Below are 22,250 nucleotides of genomic sequence, written 5' to 3' on the forward strand. Positions count from 1 at the left end.
TTCACTCATTGAGATTATCTTGCCTCTGTGAAATGGAGAGCATTGTGGCTATGGATGGAGCTGTAGAACTGGGAGTAAAATATCGTAGCCTCAGCTTACTCCGAGAATTTGGCATTAGATAATATAAGATTTATTGCAGCCTGCCTTTTGGAAACTGTATTGTTGAGTTGTAAAAATGGAAATGTATTGATAGGGAGAATCTACTAGATGAAAACAGAACGGAGAGTAAGGCTGTATTTGAGCTCCTGGCAATTGGCATTGGTAGATTTGTGTGGGTTGAAAACATAAGTTTTAAATTTAGTGTATCCTTTTCTAGTGACTGGAGAAAACTATGTGGCATGTTTTAAAATACTGAAAAAAGAGGACCAGTTTTAAAATAAGGAATGTCCAGTCTGGTTGCAGTAATGCAGATAAACCCATCCACCTATGGAAATTTAGGGGGAAACCTCTAGGTTTAAAAACAACAAGACAGTTAAAAACAAGGTGAGAACAAGCGTCAGCTTAAAAGCAGGTAGAGGAGGAAAAGACTTAATTTTGGAACTTAAGGAGGAAATAACTGTCGCTTCTGTTTTCTCTTATGTTCTTTGTTTAAAAAACTGGTCTTGTCTCTGTTGATTCCCTTCCTGGACCTGTCTCATAAAATGTTTGTATTGACGTTGCTGTGTATGAAGCAAAGCAGTTGACAATGCACGCTTCAGTTTTAAGAGTTTCCAAGACTAAGGGAAGTAGCATAGGGGAAAAAGGAATGGGTTTGGGCTTGGGGGAGCTGACCCCTCCCTCAAAGAGTATGGCCTAGAGATAGGTTAGAAACTCAAGAGAAACGACAGCCATAGTCCTTATCTGATGATATGTTCTATAGGTCACACCAGGTATGGATTGTTGCTCCCTTTCTGTAGGGCAGCTTTGTATTTAGTCTGATCTGGGAGGATCACATCGCCTAGAAGTAGGGTTCTGTGGGGTAAAGAAGAACCTCTCATTGCTTTTACCCCACTGTCCAGATGGCTTCAGAGACCATTCATCAGTCATCTGTTCCATTATCTTTAGTGATCTGCTGGGTAGTTTGTAATTAATTGTACCTTGATGCTTATGAGGAATGACATTTAATCCAGTGCCCGTGAACTTGGCCTTTCATTTACAGAAGGTGGAAATGTACTATATTTTGGCTAACTGAAAAAAAATAATAACAATAACAATAATAATAAAGTGGGACTGTTCTGTTCCATATTGAGTTGCTTGTATTTGCAGTAGTAAAAGAAATGATTGATGACTCTGAATTTTCTACTTAAGGAAATTGCTTACAACATGCTTATAAAATGGTGAGGATGGGATGGAATCCTTTTACAAAAGAAATGGAAGTGAAGTTTCCACTTAAAACAAATTAGCAAGTATTCGTGGGTGTGCCTCTTCTACCTTGAGCATAACTTGAAGAGAAACCTACTCTATGTATATGTTTCCACTTACTGAAAGTGAATGTGTACAGTGAGAAATTTATGTGCACTCCTTATTCAGAAACCGTGCTGCTGTTTTGGAAGGCAGTAGGCCAAAAGATGTGAAAAGACAATGAGAAGAGAAAACTGAAACCCTCGTGGGGGGTGGAGGGGAGGGGAGAGTCTTCATGTAAGCACAAATATGACACCAAGTTAAATCTAAGAGTACAAGTAGTTTGCTCACAGGAGAAAATAAATTAAGAAATTAAGGATGCGTGTGCATCTTATACTATAGTGTGCTGTCTGGCCTGACTCCTTGTGTTAGGAATGATTTTGTTTGCTTCAAAGCTCTCCCTTCACTCCTCACCATGGCCGGGTAACCGTGGGAGATTTTCCGTTATTCGACATATGCCCATGTTTTGAAGTCACACGGTGGTATTGTATTAAGTAAGATCTGATTGCAAAAATGGACACTGTGGGCTGTTACACAAGATGTTACCATATGTTCATTCCATGAGACCTCACACATGCTTTAAGAAAAGAACAAACGTTTTTCTTTCAAATCCGAGTAGTTTGTAGTTAATATTGGGGTCAAATATTCTAGTTGCAGCATCTAAAGTTCTTGCTGTGTGTGTTGTTCTTTTTCCTTAGGTCTCTGCTGCTCCTCTGAGGATAGCAGCTCCTCATGGTCAGAGGCCATTCATAGCACTCGTGCTGTGTTGGACATATGGTTTAGAAAATACTGCGTGAAAAGTACTGGTTGAGTTTGGGCAGATCTTGATGATGTGATTACTAGCATTTTCTTGTGAAGGTGGTGGTAGCATATTTTTTGTTAATCCTATCCGCTTTGTTTAAGTGGCATCGATTTGGTAAATGACAGGAGTTGGGGGCAAAGGTCCAGTTTATTGGATGACAAAAATCAGGACCCTGTAAAATATCTAGAGAAGGCTGCATTATGAGTGGAATCAGAAAAGAAGAAAGCCGTTAGGTTTGGTACTGGGATCTGAGTGAACTGTCATCCCCACAGGAAGGGGACATGGTCAGAAGAAAGGCCAGAGGAGGTTCTGTGGGTGAGGGAGACAAGAGAGTGTTGAGGAATGTGGAGTGGGGGAAGTGCCTTCTGAGTCTGCTGCGGAGCTGAGGTCCTCTGCTCAGGGCAAGGCTGGCATGCTGGACTTGGCTCTGGTGATCACTGTTGACTGCAGTAGCATCAGAAGCACGTTTAGCTCATGGAAGTTGGCCTCTGGGGGGTAGCAAAAAGTGAATGAGTCTTCCCCACTTTGACTTAGTGGCTGTGTGGTGTAGGACCAACAGTGGTGGCAGAGCTAGCTCTCAGGTCCTGTGATCCCAGCTGATGAGATGTTCCTGACTCAGTAGTCCTAGAAATGCTTCCTGGAGTGGTATACCTCCCTAGTGTGACAGGTGGCACACCTCCCCAGTGTGACCAGTATTTTTGCTGGGGCCGCTTTCCTCTTGTTCTGGGAGTCCCTTTTGGAGGCCCAGCAGAGAGACTGCTCCCTTGAACCTTCCAGCAAGCTCATAAGCATCTAATTCCCTATGTGAAAATCTCTCTCTGCTTAAAATAGCTAGCTTGTTTCCTGATTCTCAATGAGACCGAAGAATTTTATGAGAATGAATGAGCTGCATTGCAAACAGACGTGTCCCTGGAAGAATCCCAGAATGAGCAGCGGAGAGATGGGTAAATGGATCTGTGGTTCTGTCATGCACTTGCTACTTCTGCTTTCCTAATGGGGGCAAGAAGACTGGAGTTGCCGGAGGGAGTTGTTCTAACAATGCGGATTTCTAGGCTCTGTCTCCTGAGATTCTGACCCAGGAAGAGGTGATGGAGTCCTGAAGTCCATATTTTAAAAAAAGCTGTTCCTGGGTATCTCTGAAGGATGATACCAGTGGACTAATTTCTTGAATCTAGGAGCTGTGCTCATGATGATCCCTTTTTTTGTTTTGTTTTTAGAATTATTTATTTATTTGAGAGAGAGCACACTTGCCCGTGCCCGCTGTGTGCGAGAGGGGGAGGGTAGAGGGAGAATCTTCGAGGGAGAATCTTCAAACTGACTCCTGTTGAGTTCGGAGTCTGAGGTGGTGGGTGGGGCTGATCGCACCACCCTGAGACCATTACCTGAGTCCCAGGCTCAATTGACTGAGCCACCGAGGTACCCCATCATGATCCTTTTTAAAAAGGAGGAAATGTTTAGGAGTTAAGACGTTTTCAAAGATTCCACTACTGAGGATTAACCTTTTCTTGAATTTGACAGGATTAATTCTGTGACTACTACCAGAATGTGGTAGTATTTCTAGAGTGGAGTGCACAGGATTTCCTTCTTTTGTTACTACTAGAGGAAAGAAATTTATTTCTGAAATGTTATTGAATATAGGATAAAAATTCATGTTTCTAGCAAGAGTTAACAAGTGTGAAGTTTCCGTATTTTATTTATTGTATAACTGTGGTATTTTACATTATAATACCACCATTTCATTGTATAAAATATTATTAGTACATTTTCTTATCTCTGTTTATAGTTAAAGGAAAATCACAATGGAAGCTATTTAAAATACGGAAGTGCCTCCTCAGAAGAGAGGTCAAAGGATTATTTGGAGACCTGGCAAATTAGGAATAATTTAGTGGTTTTGGGGTTCACTGAGCTCGGTAGACCAGGTGACTTAAGGATCGGGGCTCACATTGTCCACGTAGATTAATATGGGGATAGAGATAGCAGGCGGGGAGAGGACCTTTCTTAGTGTAAATAGTGTTCTGTTCTTACTTGATTTCTTCACCCGGCACCCACCCCCACCCCCAGAAAAAAAAAAAAAAACACCAGTCCTGATTTCTGCGCTTGTTCTTCATCCTCTCATGCTGGCTTTTCGAAGGTACAAGCTAACAGATGAAGAAGGAAGTCACCATTATTCTGTAGTCTAATAGTGCCTACTTGATTGAAATTGATTAGCCCTAGAAGACTGGAGTCCTCATAGCAGCGGGGGCTATATGTCAAATGGGCCTCCATGGATGGGCGAGACTGCTTTTCCTCTGCAGCTGCCGGGCTGCTCGAAATTAGGCAGAATGATTTTGCACTTGGATAATGGGCAGGAATTAACTGCAGCTCACCAAGTGCTGCATAATGATGGGAAATGTGGAGGGCGCTAATCAAATGCATCTGCATATGGCATTCTCATTATGTATAAGAGGCATCTGTGTGCGCAGAAAGGAAATCAGCTTGGAGGGCTTGGGTGGGTGTATGTTGGGGAAGAGGAAGGGGCCTCCTCTTTCCCTTGCCACCCTGAATCCTGATGGAATGACTGAACAAGGAGGCTGGCACTGTGCAGTTGCTTAGGTTCTTAACAAAAGCACAGCTTTATTGAGACGTAATTCATATACAGTACGATTCAACCATTTAAAGTACACTATTCACGGTTTTTAGTCTATCTGCGAGACTGGGCAGCCATCACCACAATCTAATTTTAGAACATTTCTGTCCCTCTTAAAAGAAGCTGTTGGTTCTTTTGTAAAGAAAATGTAGTTTGCACTTTTTAAGAGATACTTTTTTCCTGTTTTTGTTTGTTTTTCTTTTTTTTTTTTTTAAAGATTTTATTTATTTGACAGAGAGAGATCACAAGCAGGCAGAGAGGCAGGCAGAGAGAGAGGGAAGCAGGCTCCCGCTGAGCAGAGAGCCCGATGCGGGGCTCGATCCCAGGACCCTGGGATCATGACCCGAGCCGAAGGCAGCGGCTTGATCCCAGGACCCTGGGATCATGACCCGAGCCGAAGGCAGCGGCTTAACCCACTGAGCCACCCAGGCGCCCCTGTTTGTTTTTCTTTGGTGGGGATGCAGATGATCTTAGGCCCTCTGCAGAATCAGCCTATTTCTCAGAAAGCATGTGTTTTTATATATAGTCATAAAATAGATTTTAATGTTCCAAAGGTTACTTGCTTTTCTGACTTTTGGACCCAGCCTCCTGAGTTACATTTTAGTTACTGGATTTGTCTAACTACTAGTTGGGACCTTTCAGCCTCAGGTGACAGACTCCAATCATTCGGTTAAGCATTAAGGGAATTTGTTAGTCCTTTTAATCCGGAAGAAGGAGGGTTGTTGGCTCCAAGGAGTAAGTGAATTTCGGGATTCTCCCTCCCTCTCTTGGATCTTTTACCTGCGTGTTGGCCTCATGGAGGACTAGTGTGGGGCTGGGGTGCACCTGGGTTCCCCACTGGTGCAGATCCAGGGCTGAAGCTGAGGGTGTGGTTTTAGGGCTCACCTCAGCTCGACTTGGGTTTTGTGTACCTGGTATTTATAAATACAGTAGGTTTTGATTTCTTCATTCTGGAATTACGAATCTACCCGTTTAAGCAGTGGGACAAAACAGCCATCTCAGGCATGCTGTGGTAATTAGTTATGCTGATTCGGCTGGTGTCAGGGATTTGAAGCAGGCCCAGGCCCTGGATGCTGCCTTCTAAAAAATTCTGCCCAGCCACGGGTGAACAAAGTGGGTCTCTTACGTTACTAGCTTTACTCTTCCAAGATGTTCTGTGCCTGATCCACTGCCTTACTTTCCTCGAAAGGTTCACTATCCTGTTTTTTTTAAAATTTCTTAGTTGTCTTCTTTTTATGATTTTATCTATTTGAGAGAGAACAAGAACAGGGGAAAGGCCAAAGGGGGAGGAAGAAGTAGGCTCCCCACTGAGCAGGGAACCCAGTGCAGGGCTCAATCTCGAGACTCCAGGATCATGACCTGAGTGGAAGGCAGAGACGCTCAACCTCTCAACCAACTAAACCTCTCAGGTACCCATTAAATTTCTTAGTTGTCTTGACATCTAGACATTTTGTATACCCTTGACATCAGTAGGCCTGACTTTTTTTAAAGATGAATAAAAAATGCAACTTAACTGACATTGGTTTCTAAGACTGTCGTATACATCGTTCATTCATTTGTTCATTCTTTCTTTTCCTTAAAATGAAATTCGGTAAAGGTTTAAATTGAAATTTGGAATTTTTTTCTTTTATGATTCTGTGGTTCTGCTGTGTTATGGTGAGGCTGACTTTATACTGGATAATTAAAAAGGTATACTGAGGCCTGAACTGTGATCTTACAAATCCGTGGCATCAGCTGAAAAGGTTTTCTTTTACTTACTAAATCTAAACACTTGGGACAGGTTGGCCCACAAGACAGACCAAAATCCCTGTCTGTGGGATTTTGTGGAATCTGTGGAACAGATCGTGGATGGGAAGGAGGCAGCAAACCTACATACAATAAACAGCTGAAACTAATGGGTGTTTGAAGACCCTCCGTGGTATGGAGGAGGTTGGGCAAGGGTAAGGGAGAGGATGAGGACTGTGGGTGGGGTGGGGACTGTCATTAGAGTGGGGAGGCTTTTCAGAGGGACAGATTTCTTAATACAGATTTGGAGGAGGTCATGGGATTGGCCATGAAGTTGTGTGAGGGAAGAACTTGCTGACAGAAGAGTCCCTGCACAGGCTCTTGACGGTGGGAACTCAGGCCCGGGAGTGCTCACAGAGCAGACCACCTACCAAGGAGGGGAGGGAATTGAAGGCAATGAGGTGGGGGGTGGTGGTGTATGGTTCAGGGGAGACATTAGCAGTGGGCAGTCTTTGCGGGGTTTCTGAGCAGAACACAGTGAGATGATCTGAGTTAGATGCGTAAAAGCTGGTGTGGGGCCTCGACAGCAGGGAGAGCTCTTGAGGTCAGTTGAGGCCTTGCAGCCAGGAATCAAGACAGGGAGATGAGCATCCTCTGGCCATCCCGGAGGTGGTGAACGTGGTGAGGCTCTGGATATGCTTTGAAAGCAGAACTCATAAGATTTCCAACAGACAGATGTGGGGGGAGAGGCAGAGAACAGTCCAGGATGATTCCAAGAGTATTGGCTCGAACAACAGCTGAGATGGCTATCGACGGAGCCAGTGGGGTAAAGAGTTTTGTTTCAGACTTTCTTTTTTAAATGTCTTGTAGACATCCAGTTGACCTGGGGGTGCATAGCCAAGGGGCTGGGACTGAAGAAGAGGGCTGGGCTGGAGATGTAAGCTTGGGGTGATGTTTGGATCCTGAGATTGGACCAGATCAGCCAGTGAGGGCACATAGGCAGGAGAGAGAAGGCTTTCAGCCTGGGGGGTCTCTGTCTTGATGAAGTAATGAAGAGGGGTCCCTGAGGGACTGTGGAGTCTAACCAGTGACTTAGGGAAGTAGAACAAAGTAACAACCAAGTGTTCTGGAATTGAAGCTTCTGTTAGCTTTTAAATAACTTATAAATGTGGAAATGTGTTCTTGGAATTGATCAAAAGAAATGATCACAAGTGATGTTTAAAAAGATCCTTTTGCTCTTGAGTTAACTAAAACCACATAACTGAAAAATCTTCACTATTTTCAGAGACGTTAAGCCGCTTAACGGTTTTGGAGAATCAGGGGAGAGGGAGATGTTCTGACATTGTCCTTAATTTTAGTCCTGCCTTCTCCTGTTCTTCTGTATATTTTTCTTTTTTTTAAAGATTTTGTTTATTTATTTGGCAGAGAGAGATCAGAAGTAGGCAGGCGGGGGGGGGGGGGGGGGGGCGTCAGTCTCAGGACCCCGAGATCATGACCTGAGCCCAAGGCACAGGCTTAACTCACTTAGCAAACCAGGTGCCCCTCTGTGCATTCTTTAGTTGTAATCATTGTGCATGGGAGGGTTTTGTTTCTTTTTATTTGTTGGCAGCATTTTTTTCGTGGTGCTCTTATTACCTGCAAAACAGTTTTTATTAGGGCCCTCCGCTTTTTTGGGGATGAGAGCACCTTGACAAAAGGATGGAGTGGGTCAGACTGTTGCCACTAGCTATCTCTGCTTTCCCCTCCCTTCTCTGCTGGGCCCTGGAGTCTGCTCTGGATTCATCCTGGGCTTTGTCTAGGGGTGGAGAATGCCTGAAGCAGAGGGGGAGATGTTAGAGATGGAGCAGGGCTGCAGTGCTGGGGCCAGTTCTGACCAGTGGGAGGGTAACAAGCCCGCAGGGCCAGACAAAGGGAGGGAGGGCCCGTGAAGAGGGGCCTCTCTCCTGAGCTTGAGTGACCACAGGGCTGCTCTTTCTTCCATGACATCTTCAGCAATAACACTTGAGTGCCTCAGAGGTTTGAAAGAAAAATTACAATTTAAAAAGAAAACCCCTCGTGCAGTATTTGCATGTGAGTGGCGCCTGTATAATTAAGAACAATTAAATTCCCTGGGCTGAAATGAAAGGGTGGCTGCAACTACTTTTGCTGCTGTTCCAGGGGAGTGCAGCCTGGAGCTGTCAGCTCTCTTGAATTAAGTTGGAGGCATTCTGCCTGCCTGCCTCTCCCAGCCACCTAACCCCCCACCCACCCACCCACACAGACACAATAAATCCAATTCTAAAACAGACTGTTTTTTAGCCTTGTCCTGATTTGTTTCTCTGGAGTCTATGAAAATCAGAATATCAGTCCTTACTGTTTTGCTTTTCTTCTGACCTTAGAACTGCCACTTCTCTACTCACTGGGCAAACACTCTGCCGGGTGCTTTGCAAGCTCTTTACATGTAAATTTCATTTAATCTTCGCAGTGGACCTACCTACCTATCTTAATTTTAAAATATTGAATATGAAATACTGAAAATAATATGAAAACTGAATTCTGGCCACAAGAACAGTAGATGATCTCTTATAGCATCTCTCTAGTTAATTCTGCTCTTGTGTGTTGGTTTCTGATGGGGATCCAGTCACCTACCTGTAGGCCTTGGGAATGCAACAACCTTCTTTCATTGCTAAAACCTTCTTGATCCCTGGAGTCCTTCCTCCCAGGACAGAGTAGGAAGCAGGACACCATTATCTCTGTTCTTCCTCCTCTGGCTTTGCAAGAGCTCCACAGTTTGTCACAGGGTTGAAGGACTTTGGGTATAGCAGGAGGGTTGTTGCTTTCTGATCTGGGGCTCCCAACATCCATCCCCGGGAAGGAGGCAGTGCATGTCAATAATTGAGTGTATTTCAAGCAGTCTTTGAAAAGTAGGCTAGTTTTTATTCCTTGCCTTCATGGCAATGTCAGTGGTGTTGGGCTAAGGCCCTTCGAGGACTTATTCCTAGCAGATCAGGTGGGGGACAGCACCTGTGTGTTCCTTCTAGCACATCTTATATTTCTGGTGTGGTCACATCAGTAGGGAATGCCCTCTTACCCTAGGTTCCCTGAAGTGTATGTATCATAGGGGTCCTTGCAGGTCCCTGCATGGGATTGTCCCTTCATGTGTGCTTAGGAGCAGAATGATAGGTTCTAAACTGTAAGGTAGTTTCTGTGTGCCCAGTCCTAAAAGTGGTTCATACACAAGCATTTCTCATTTTACACCAGCTTGTGAACAAAGCTACCGAAGGCTACTACCACAGTCAATGACTTTTCCCAGTAAAAGATGGCCAGGAGCTATCTTTTCTTTACTTAGAAGTTTCTTTGTTTTGCCATCAGATTTGGGTTACTTTTATTGCTTTAACTATGTAGCCTTCTGATTTATTAGGAAGCTGTGGTTCAGGGCCACATGAAAGGGGGGGGGGTGGCACTGGGAGCCTATCTCCCCCCGGGGCCAGCAGAGGCTGGAAGGGTGGGTAAGTTACCTGGTATTAGTTCTGTTCAGCAGTGGCTCCTGCCGTTTCTGGTGTTTGAGAAGGGTGAGAAGCTGTTTTAGTTAGAATTAAGTTTTTAGGTAACAGAATTTTAAGATACCAGTGATTTAAAACAAGATGGATCAAAAATCTGTGAAGAACTTACCAGACTGAACACCCCCCAAAAAAACCCCCAAGTAATCCAGTCAAGATATGGGCAGAGGACATTTCTGCAAAGAAGATATCCAAATGGTCAACCGACATTTCTGCAAATGAACACACATTTCTGAAAAAAGATATCCAAATGGTCAACAGACACATGAAAAATGCTCCACATCACTCAGCATCAGGGAAATACAAATCAAAACCACAATTAGATACCACCTCATACCAGTCAGAATGGCTAAAATTAACAAGTCAGGAAACAAGAGATGTTGGCGAGGATCCAGAGAAGGCGGAACCCTCCTACACTGTTCATGGGAAATGTAAGCTGGTGCAGCCATTCTGGAAAGCAGCATGGAGGTTCCTCAAAAAGTTGAAAATAGAGCTACCCTACAACCCAGCAATTGCACTACTGGGTATTTACTCCAGAAATACAAATAGAGTGACCTGAAGGGGCACGTGCACCCGAATGTTTATAGCAGCAATGTCCACAATAGCCAAACTACGGAAAGAGCCCAGATGTCTATCAACAGATGAATGGAGAGAGAGAGATATATACACACAATGGAATATTACTCAGCCATCAAAAGGAATGAAATCTTGCCATTTGCAACAACAACAGATGGAACTAGAGGGTATTATGCTAAGCAAAATAAGTCAGTTGGGGAAAGACAAATACCATATGATTTCATTCATACGTGGAATTTGAGAAACAACAGATGAACATAGGGGAAGGAAGGAAAAATAAAATAAGATAAAAACAGAGAGGGAGGCAAATAATAGAGACTCTTAACTCCAGGAAATAAACTGAGAGTTACTGGAGGGGAGGTGGGTTTGGGATGGGGTAACTGGGTGATGGGCATTAAGGAGGGCACCTGATGTGATGAGCACTGGGTGTTGTGTACAACTGATGAATCACAAACTCTGCCTCTGAAACTAATAATACACAATATATTGATTAATTGATTTTATATAAATTTTTTAAAATAAGGCCAAAAAAAAAAAAGAGAGATAGTTTTGTCTCTTCTGTGTGAGTCTGGACTTCCACAGCCTTTGGTGCCAGGAAGTGTTCAGGGACCCCTACTCCCTCCATATCATGCATTGCCTTCCCTAGGGTCCTGGGCCTGGTACTCAGGATGCAGGGTGGAGACACTTGTGTCCATGACAGCAGGTAGGAGGAAGGAATGAAGGAGAGGTCCAGAGGGTTCCTGGAAGCTGCTGCACAATACTCCAGCTTACCTCCCATTTGTTGGAACTTGGTCCCATAGTCCTAGCTGCAAGGGAGCCTGGGAAAGGTGCCCAGCAAAAAATTATATGCAAGAGGGAGAGAAGAGATAATAAGGGCTGAAGAACAAATTCCTGTCACACAGAACCTTGGGAAAGAAACCATGAAACCTTTACCATTATCTCTCCAGGGGACATTGTTTTTGACACAACACATTTTTAAGCCTTCCCCACACACCCGCTGCAGTCCCTAGGGAAAAAAAATAACCCAGCCCCTCTGACTTGTAGTAAGGCGTACTTGTCTTTCTGGGAACATTCTAGTCCAGTTTCTCCAGTGTCACTATTATTTGGGTTTCACATGAGAAAAATCAGCGCTTGAGCCATTCTGACAGTGGGATTCTATCCTACAAGACGCGAGCTTGGCAGTCGTAAGCGACGCTCTGTGGGCAAGTGTGTGGTGTGAGCCACGGTGTTTCGTAGACAGCTTGACAGGCCAGTTAAAAGAGCTGCTGCTACGTTAACAACAACAACAACAACAAACCAAAAAATCAGAGGGCAGTTTCACTTTTGTTTCACTTTTAAAGAAGACTTGACCTTGTTGGAGAGTGACTTGTCATCCAGGTATTCTGAGAAACAGGAATGCCTGGACACACAAGTTAGTATTGGGTGAGACTAACCATTGCCTTGCCTTCCCAGTAAGCTGATGCCATGAGTCCTTCACTTGCTCTGGCCGAGAAGGCCGCGAGGAACAGTTAAAAAGTGTTGACATTTTTCATTAAGAGTTTTCCAACGGGATTGCTAGTATTCTCTGTAATTGCCTGAAGATGATTTTGATATATTGCTCACATTGGGAATTAAAAAAAAACTGGGACACCTAGCCGACTCAGTTGGTAGAGCATCTGACTCCTGATCTCGGGGTTAGGAGTTCAAGACCCGTGTCGGGTGTAGAGATCACTTAAATAAACTAAAACTTAATTTTTTTTTTTTTTAAAGAGTTCATTGTGTTTGAATTAAAGTGTTGCTCTGGGATGTGAAATGACATAGTATTATTCTTTCATTCCACCAAGAAACTAAAAAATTGCTTTGCATATGTCATTGTTTTTCCTTCTTTGCCTTTCTGTGGTCTGAGTGCCTTCATTTCTGTTTCTCCCCTTGTCTGGAATTCCTCCTTCATTTCACCTGAAAACAGCACATCCAGCCTTCCAAGCCCTACTCTGTGCCACATCTTCCAGAACACTTCCTAACCTGCTCCACACCCATTTTTTTCCATCTCAGGGACTGTGCCCCACTTTGTCTTATATGCAAGACCATAAGCCTTCGATTCAAACTGCTTTGGCTGTTGTAATCTCTTAATGCAGGGAAACTGAAGAAATTAATGGCAGTGTGATTTGGCGTTGCTGCTTTTATCATGTGAATAAGTATAACTACCCAGTTGCTGAAAGGGTTGTAGATGAGCTTTAAGAAATAGCTGGGTCTTATGTTCAGAGAACTAATATTTAAAGTTATATGGACACTTGAGTAGCTCAAATTTGGTTTTCTAGAAATAGCCACAATATTGCAGAAGCTTGGATTGTCTACCTGTGACTGAGAAGGTAAAGTCCTTCATCCTGAGTCTCCCCATTCCCTTAGTGTTCATGTGAATTTCTGCCTTGGCTTCCACTTCTGATTGTAGCATCTGGCCAACTCTTTTGCTGCTTAGAGACTGAATTCCTTTTTCATCCTAACTTGGTGTCCTAGAAATGAAAGGTAGTGCAAAATGCATTTGGTATTCTGCAGATATAAAAGTCACAATTATTTTAACATTTAGTAGAATCTAGGAAAATATGTTATTACATCTTTAAACTGTAGATGGGAAGCCATAAATTGCACTAAGGCTTAAGTTGGAACAGGAGTTAGGAAACATGGGCTTAATTACTGGCCTTTTCTTTCGTTTATTTATATATTTATTTTTTCTTTTCTTTCTTTTTCTTTTTTTTTTTCTTGCAAATTTAGTCTCTTAGCTAAAGGAGTTCTTTATGGCATGTGGATTGTGATGTAAATGCAATAATATATTTTAAAATTATTTGAAATGAAAATACAGTGCTCTTTGAGGGTTCCCAGACCCAGTTCCAGTGTGCGTGGGTGTTCCCCCACATATAACACCAAGCAATTCTAGGACACCAGCAGGATGTCCAAGAATTCAACTCAGTTCTGACTCAGAGATTGCATAAGTTAAGGGGTCAGACCTGCAAGACAGCCCTCTCTGCTGGCCCCCACTGCAGATGCCAGTCACAAGCCTGTTGGCTTTGTGACTGTTACTTGTGCTTCTGACTGACAGTTTCAGATTGGCGGTTCCAATGACTTTCTCCTTAGGTTTGATTAGTTTACTAGAATGCTGTCAGAAATTAGGGAAACACTTAGATTCACAAATTTTTTAAAGGATATGATAAAGGATATGAATCAACAGCCAAAGGAAGAGATGCATAGGGCCGGTCTGGACAAAGGGCGCTGAGCTTCCATGCCTTCTCCACACCTTCCAGTCTTTCTGCCTCCCTACCAGTTCACCAACCCAGAAGCCCTAGGAAGTAGTCTCTGGTTTTTTGTGGAGGCTTTCTTTCTTTTTGTTTTTTTTTTTTAATTTTTTATTTTTTAAATTTCAGTGTAACAGAATTCATTGTTTATGTACCACACCCAGTGCTCCAAAACATAGACTAAGTCATTGGCCATCAGCTGAACCAATCTCCAGCCCTATCCCCCACCCCTACAAGAGGAGGTTGGGGCAGAGAAAGAAAGTTCCAAGTCTCTGATCACAAGGTTGTTTCCCCTGGCAACTGCCCCCCCCCCCTTGGTTGGGGTCCAGCATTCATTAACATGACAGAAGACTCCTTTATCACCCTTAACACTTGGGAAATCCCAAGAGTTTGGGGAGCTGTGATCCATAAACTGTGGACAAAGGCCAAATATATGTGAGAAATAAATAGTGACAAACGACAATATTGCAAATGCCTTTTGAACATAAGGTCCTGTTAGTGCCACTAGAAGGCAGGGACAGATCTGAGGGGTGTGAATGTGTCAGGTCCCCGCAGGGCCTTCAGCATCCATTGCATGAGGAGTTAAGAGGAGTACAGGAGGCAGAATCTCCACAAGTCTCCCGGCGAGCAGGTAGGCCATCAGTCACCAAGATGGGCACACCACAGTCCTATATCCACTAAGGATACATTTCAAGAGCCCCGGGGATGCCTGAAACTGCAGGTAGTACTGAGCCCTATCTGTGCAGCTGACCCTCGAACATAATGGGCTGGAGGTACTTAACTCCTGGTACAGCTGAAAATCCATGTATAACTTTTGATTCTCCCAAATGCTCACTACGAATAGCCCACGGTTCACTGGAAGCCTTATTGATAACCCAAATAGGCTGTTAACACATTTTGTAGGTTCTGTGAATTACACACTGTATTCTTACCATAAAGTAAGCTGGAGGGGGGGAAATGTTAAGAAAATCATAAGGAAGAGAAAATTCATTTCCAGTATTGTATTTATTGAAAAAAAAATTGTGTACAAGTGGACCCGTGCACTTCAAACCTGTGTTCAAGGATCAGCTGTGCTGTTTTTATTCCTAATCATACATACCTATGATAAAGTTTAATTTATGAATTAGGCACGATAGATTAACACCAATAGTAATAAAATAGAACAATTATGACAGTATACATAAAAGTTACATGAATGTGATCTCTTTCAAAATACCTTGTTGTACTGCACTCACCCTTCTTGTGATGATGTGAGATGTCAAATGCTGACCTAGTGAGATGAAGGAGGTGAGCGCTATAGGCTTTGTGACTTAGCCTTAGGCTCCTATTGACTTTCTGGCTGTGTATCAGAAGAATGATTATCTGCTTCTGGACTGGGGTTGATGGCAGGTGACTAAACCACAGCAAGGGCAACCGTGGCCTGGGGGAGACTAGTGGGCGGTGCCGTGTGATCCCTTGGAGAGTCAGAGCGAGATGCTGAACTCCGCCATGGATTCCATTGTGACGGGGCTGGAAGCTGTCTGTGGGATGGTGCCTGGTACATTTGGAAACCCAAGGCAGGAGCTCAGCAGAGGGGTCTAGGCCACAGATACACAGTCTTGGGAAATGAATCAGTCAAACCACAGAAACCAGTTCTGGCTGATTGACGCAGAAAAGGAATTTATTGAAAAGATGTTGGGCAGCTCTCAGAATCTCTAGGAAGACTGAAGAACCAGGCTCAGAAAACAAAGCAAGGAAGCGGGTTGTAGCAGATAGAAGCACAGCCAGGATTGTGCCATGGAAGTAGATGCCGAGGACACTGCTGCCGAGGAGACTCCTGCCCTGCTGCCTGGCTGCCGAGCTCATTCGCAGAATGATTCTCTGCTTCCTTCCCTTCCATGTGGCCCAGCTCCTGATGCCCTGCTTCTGGCAGGCGAGTCTGGCCAAGTCCCGGTCACATGTCAGCATCTTGACTACAAGCAGGGCTAGAAAAATGAGTGACTGGCCCTTTCAGAATCCAGGAGGGGTGACACTGGGAAGTCTGTGGTTAAAGTAAGGAAACCTGGATGCTGCACAAGGAGATGACAGATGTCCATATAGGAAAGCATCACCTAGCTGGTGATAGCTGAAACTTGGGGGTAGGTGTGACAGGCCAGAGGGAGAGTTTAGGGAGCACTGAGGGGACAGTCATGTGGGGGAGAGGAGCTTGACAGGGAGCTGAGAAGGAGCAGCACAGAGGAAAGAGGGAGACTGGGTGAGATTTCCTAGAAACCAAGGAGGGACCCTTCAGGAGAAGAGCCAGGTAGATTGAGTAACGTCAGCACTTGCCTTCCCGGCATGTCCTCACTGATGACCTCAGCAAAGCATTTCTGGGAGAGTGAGGGGGCAGGACACCAGCGATGTGGATGAGAGACAGGAGCTTCTTCCCCGTCAGCCACCTGGCAGCGGAGTGGGCTTTGGCTGGTTGTTTAAACGCCCAAAACATCGGTTTCTTTGGGTATGGAAATGCAATAATAATAATGGTGTCCACACGGGGTTCTGAGGATTAAATGGGACAGTGCTGGGCTCAGCATCTGGTACACTGTGAGTGCTTAATAAATGTACTTGCTGTTGTTACCTTTGCCCAGAGCTGAAGGGATGAAGGTCAAAGGGTTTTCCCAAGTGACAGGAGCATGAGTCTCTCCTGTGTCTAAGTGGAGAAGGAGGACAGCAGGAGGGGATGCTGAATATCCTGGAGAGAGCAGGGTGGGCAAGGACCTGTCATCAGAAAGGTGCCTTAGAACCTTAGTCTTTGAGAGGAAGAACGCCTGCCTCATCCATGGGTGGTATGAACTGGGAGAATGTCTTTGCAACTCGAGGGACAGATTGGTGTGCACAACTTTTGTTTGGCCTTGGGAAGGCCTGCCCATCAACACGCGGATATCCCATTACCAGTGAGAGTGTCTCTGACAGACCGCTGCTGGTATTATTGCTCCAAGGACTTTCCTCTTGACTTTGACCTTGCAGTCTGACGCTTTCTGTAATAGAAGCTAGGAAAATCACGTCCAACCAAATGATCTCCCCCCACCCACATTTTGGGAATTCCAGGGGGGAAAATACTGGTTTCTGCCTTCACTGTCAGTTGGTTCTTCATCAGTAGTTACTTCTCCAGGAAGAATGGCAGTTCTGACCTTAGGAGATGTGCATGTGTCTATCATATTTTTCTTCTGTAAACTTCTGGGAGAAGTATTTTTTAAGTTAAAAGTAAGAGCTGAAAGCAGTTTGTAGTACTAATATTACAGTGTGGAATTTCATAACTCATGTAGTTCTAGAACTTATTTCATAAATCATGCAGTTTGGGCTTTTTCACCTTGGTCTGTAAAGCTGGGCACCACTGAATCACAGGAGTGATCAGGGAGGGCTGCTTCTGGGCTTCCTGTCCGTGGGGACCAGTGGAGGTCTTCCACTGGTGTTGGCAGGCTTCGCTAAGGACTGCCCTAGGCAGGAGCTGCTTCTGCTATGCAGGGGTCCTTCCCAGTTCTGTTTAACGGAAAAGTACTGAAATCCCTCCAGGTTCATGGGAGTAACAGCTGAGTCCTGAAATACCTGCTGTTGGCTCAGGGTCCAAGGGGATTGACAGTGCATGGATCCCTACCTTTGTGAATCTGTGGGTCTTTTTTGCAGCATTGGCAGCACTGGTCTCTGATGGACACTCCCAGTTCTCCCGGCTAGGAGAACAGCCCAAGAGGTAGCTCAGTAGCATAACAGGTCTTTCCTTCAATGCTTCAGAGTCTAGACAATAGTGTTATTTTGCTATAGTCTCTTTTGTTACCTTTCCGAGGCAGAGAGGGTTTTGCAGAACACGTGGGAAGCCAGTCCTCTCGTCCTGGTGCTCATCCAGTGGCTAAAGCCTGGTCATGGCTCTCTCTCGAGGGACTGAAAGAGTTTGCATGGAAAAGGCAGAGAGCTGTAGCTGTTAGGGCTTTGAGAGGCTAAGGAAAACCAGGCCATTTAGGAATATGGAAAACCAGACCATTCCATCCTCCCTGGAGCTGGTCACCATTGTTTCTCAGATCCCTGCCAGAAGTTAATTTTTACCTGTTCAGTAAGGATGACAACAGCCTGTGTGGACTGTTTTCGGAAACACTTTTGTCTTCTCCAGAAACTGAGTAAACCTTCAGGTCCCTTTAGGAGTAAAGGCCCGGCACAGACCCACAGTGCACGAGACTCTTTTCAGGGCACATCGTGGCGCATGTTAGGCTCGTGTCCCCACCCAGTGTTCTCATCCTCCAGCAAGACCTCCTCATTGGCTGCCCCCCTTTCTGCTCCCTCCTGTCCTCACTGTTCCTGCTCAGCACTCCACCATTCAGAGCTGCCAGGCCAACTGTCTAGTGTGCTTTCCTCGCTTGGATGGTGTGCTCCAGATGTGGCCAGTGCTCTCCTTAGCCTCTGTCTTCCCTCCTGCTGTTAGCTTTGTTCAAGTGGCCTCCCTTCAGTTTCCATTCACTGTTCTTTGAGGCCCCTGACTCTTCCCACCCCCAACCCTGAGCTTTCCTGACCATTTCAGAGATTTCTGTTCTTCTCTTTGAATTTTCTTGATCTTTGAGTTTGGCTTATTGGCCTCCAAACCTTGTCCAGCGTCCTGGATCATAAGCTTGAGGGGAGAATCTTCCTCGAGCTAAGCCCCTGTCTCGGGGCAGCCAGTCCATACTAGGCCACAAGGCCGGGTCTGCAGCTGCTGGGCCCTGTTTCTCATTCCAGAGAGGTGGAGCACTGCATTTGCCCTGATGTGTTTTTGGTCAGATAGCATTTCTGAATGGCCAGAACAGTTGGTTATAGTTAATCCATTTCCATATCGAAGTCACTGGACTGAAATGTTTCAGTGGGTGTGTCTGATGTCAGCAGATAGATTTAATTTTCCTAGGAATACGGAGTCTGGGCATCTGAACGCTCCTGTAAGGATGTCAGAGCCCTGCTCCTGCAGTTTGCCAAAGAGGAAACTCAAAGCGGACCTGGGACCTGAACCAAGGTCTTCTCTTTTCCACAGAAATTCCTTTTCTCTTATTCTACCCACTTTTTGGAACTGTTTTTGTTGTTGTTTTGTTTATTTTTTACAGAAAGAGAAAAGAGTTAGCTGAAGTTTCTGAAAAAAGAAGAAGATAACAGAGGAAAAAAACTCAGATAATCTTAGGTGATGATATTCTTTCCAAATAGCATGTGTAGAATTCCTTGTCCACATGTCCTACCGCTGAGGGGGAGGAGTCAACACTGGGGACAGCTGGTGTCCTCAGAAGCGCTGAGAGAGTGTGAGGGGCAGGGTTTGTATAAACAAGAGTCCCCTCACCTCAGATTTCTGTCACCTGGATATCGTCTCCCTATGAGCCTGTTAGGGAAGCAAAATGGCTCTTCGTTTATTTTTCTCTTCTCATAAAGGGCCTTTCCTTAGAATTATCTTGTTTGTGGGACTGGGGTGAACATTAGAAATATGTGGCATGAATTTATCATTTGTTTTTATAAGATATCTGTGTTTCTTTTATGCCAGATGAGGGGAATCCTAAGAGTGAAAGAGGGCAGGTGAGCTGTGGCATAAAGGAAGCATTCACGCTATTGAGGGCACACATATGAAAAGGTTAATGCTGACTTTTTGAGTAAGGGAGAAAACGGAGGGAATTTTGTCTTTTACTGCTATAACTCCTGAGGCTTAAATTACTTAGATGTCATCGAGTTGGAAATGAAAACTTTGGCATCTTTAAACACAGAATAATTTCTTTGCCACCAGTGATATTTGAGGATGGTTGTTGATGTCCACAGTTGGCTTATTTTGGCAGTTGCTCTGTCTTTTCCCCCTTCAGTCTTTAACAAATACTTGAGGGCGTGTGTGCATGAGCGGGTATTGTCCAGAGCAGTATCCACACTAAAGCAGTTTTATCTTTGAGAACTAACTTTTTAACTTACGACAGTGATATTAAAGCTCCTCATAACTTAATCTCCTTTCCAAATTGTCAAAGTCAAGTGAGCTGAAACTGACCATAGAGAAAAAATGAATCTGTTCTGTGAGTTTTAGAGAGAAATAGTGACATGATTTTACTTCTCCATGATGAAATTAAAACAGGGTTTTTGTTTTCTGAAGTTAGGGAAATGCTGACCATGTGTAGTTTATTGCTTTAAGGTGGACCGTACATAGCTGACTTCTGTTGGGTTTGTAAAACTTCCTGATTGTGGGATTTAAAAATCTCTGTTATGATATGAGATGGCCCAGGTTTATGTTTCATTTGTTCTATTCAGAGATAATTACTGTTACCCGTTTGGGACTTTTAAATCCCCGGGTCAGCTCTGATTCAAACTCGATTGGCTTCTCCATCTGCTCTCATTTCTTGTCTTGTCAGGTGATAGTCTTCCTCTTAGTAACATGATCTAATATTTATTGCACCTTTAACTATGTGCCAGGCACAAAGCAAAGGCATTATTATCTCATTTTAACCTCAGGATAATTATATGGTAGATACAGTTGCCATCTTCATTTTAGAACCGTTAAGGCTGGGACTTGTGAGACCTGCTCAGGACCAGAGAGTGGTGACCTTGGGCCTGGAATTTAAGTTTGTCTGCATTCTGAGAGAAGCCCAAACCTTCACCCAGCCACTAGACTGCCGTGGTTCCTTGGGTGGGTCCTGTGAACTTGGATAAGCCTGAACTACATACTAGCTTCAAGTTTCTGACCTCAACAGACCTGCGTTGGAATTCTGGCTCTCTTAGTAGCTATGTGATCTTGAGTGAATTGCTTAAATCCTTAAAACCTTGTCTTCATTCTGAAGCTGGGTGTGAAATCCAATGTAAGTCCACTTTGGGTGCACAGGACAGAAGGGACTATAGTTATTTTGCTTAATACTTATGCAGTAGCCAGACGTTTCTTTGACAGTTTTTGGCATGTCAAGTTGCCTGTTTTCTTTTTCTTCTGGGATGCTGAGCCCTGGCCAGCTCAATCTGATGTTCACATTTCTTTACATCTGTCACTTCCTGGGGATTCTCTGAAACATTTCTAGAGGCAACTAGGTGAGTTAGTGGCCTTTTTGTACGAAAGTTATGGAGGGAGTCCTGGCCCTTTGCGACTGGAGGGAGACCAGTAGTCAGCATGCCTCTTCTCTGCTCAAGTTCAGCACAAGTGGAGAAGTGGCAGAAGTTGGGCTGGTGAAGACTGAGCTGTCACCTTGATTTAGATAGGGGCATTGAAGTGGAGGGAGGAAGGGAAGATTGCAGCCAGGATTCTCCCTGTCAGATGAGGGCTTAGGAGGGTTCTCTGGTCTCTGTGTTGTCTGCACCTTAAGGGAAAATGGGAAACCCGCTTGCTGAAGGTCACAAAGCTTCTATTGGCCAGTGGCTCTGAAACTCAGATGTCCACTCCTGGACCCAGTCTTGGGGCCATGTTTGGTGGAATGCTAGGTGGAAAGATTGTATTTTGGGAAGTTTGCTGGAGTTCTTGAAAATAGCTACACTTGTTACATTTTGGGGCTTCTTCGGTTAAATGTTTTTGGATTACATGGCTTTTAGAAGGTCATATAAACCGGGTGCCTTGGTGGCTCCGTTGGTTAAGCGTCTAACTCTTGATTTTGGTTTGGGTCATTATCTCCAGGTGATGAGATTGAGCCCCGAGTTGGACTCTGTGCTCAGCATGGAGTCCACTTGAGATTCTCTCTCTGTGTCTCCCCCTCCCCCACCATGTGTGCATGCTCTCTCTCTCAAAGAAATAACTATTGTTTAGAAAATAAAATGTCATATAATGACTGATAGTTTCTTGGTGTATATATCACACATACACACGCACATTTATATACACGTGCTTTGCATTTTATGTCATTAAGTATATTTATGTATGTGTATGTATATTGTGTTATTATGTTATACATATGTTTTTTCTTCTGTTTTCTTTATATGTTTTTTGGTATGTTAATTTATGTCTTGGTTCTAACGAAAAATCCTCATAATGATTAAGAACTGCAGAAGAACCTCTGCCATGTGAAGTTTTATATAATGATTATTCTTATACAGATTGGGTGATGGTTTCAGCATTGAGGGAGAACCCTGGCTACACTCCCCCATCCTTTCCCTGTTACAAATAGTCTACTAATTTAGAGACCAAATCTCTTTCCCTCTCCAGCCCCTCACCCAAACCCACCTTACATGTATGTCTTGTCTTGATTTAAAGTTTATGAAAATAGTCATGTTATTCAAACGCATCCAGAAATAAAGCCTATTAAAACTTATATGCAGTCCCATTTTTGTTGAATGCTTATAGATTCTGTACATTTAATATGAAGTTATATTAACCATCATCTAAAAGTATCTTAAATTTTTGCAGCTGTAGAATTCTATTAGACTTCTCA

The 22,250-nt window shown here is 44.1% G+C and overlaps 1 protein-coding gene across 1 annotated transcript in view; it reads left to right on the forward strand.

The window, feature by feature from the left end:
- TMEM131L (transmembrane 131 like) overlaps positions 1-22,250 on the forward strand; it is a 157,410-nt gene that overhangs the window by 58,106 nt on the left and 77,054 nt on the right. The gene's annotated exons all lie outside the window — the stretch shown is intronic.

This window comes from Meles meles, chromosome 2, assembly GCF_922984935.1.
Source record: "Meles meles chromosome 2, mMelMel3.1 paternal haplotype, whole genome shotgun sequence".
NCBI lineage: Eukaryota > Metazoa > Chordata > Mammalia > Carnivora > Mustelidae > Meles > Meles meles.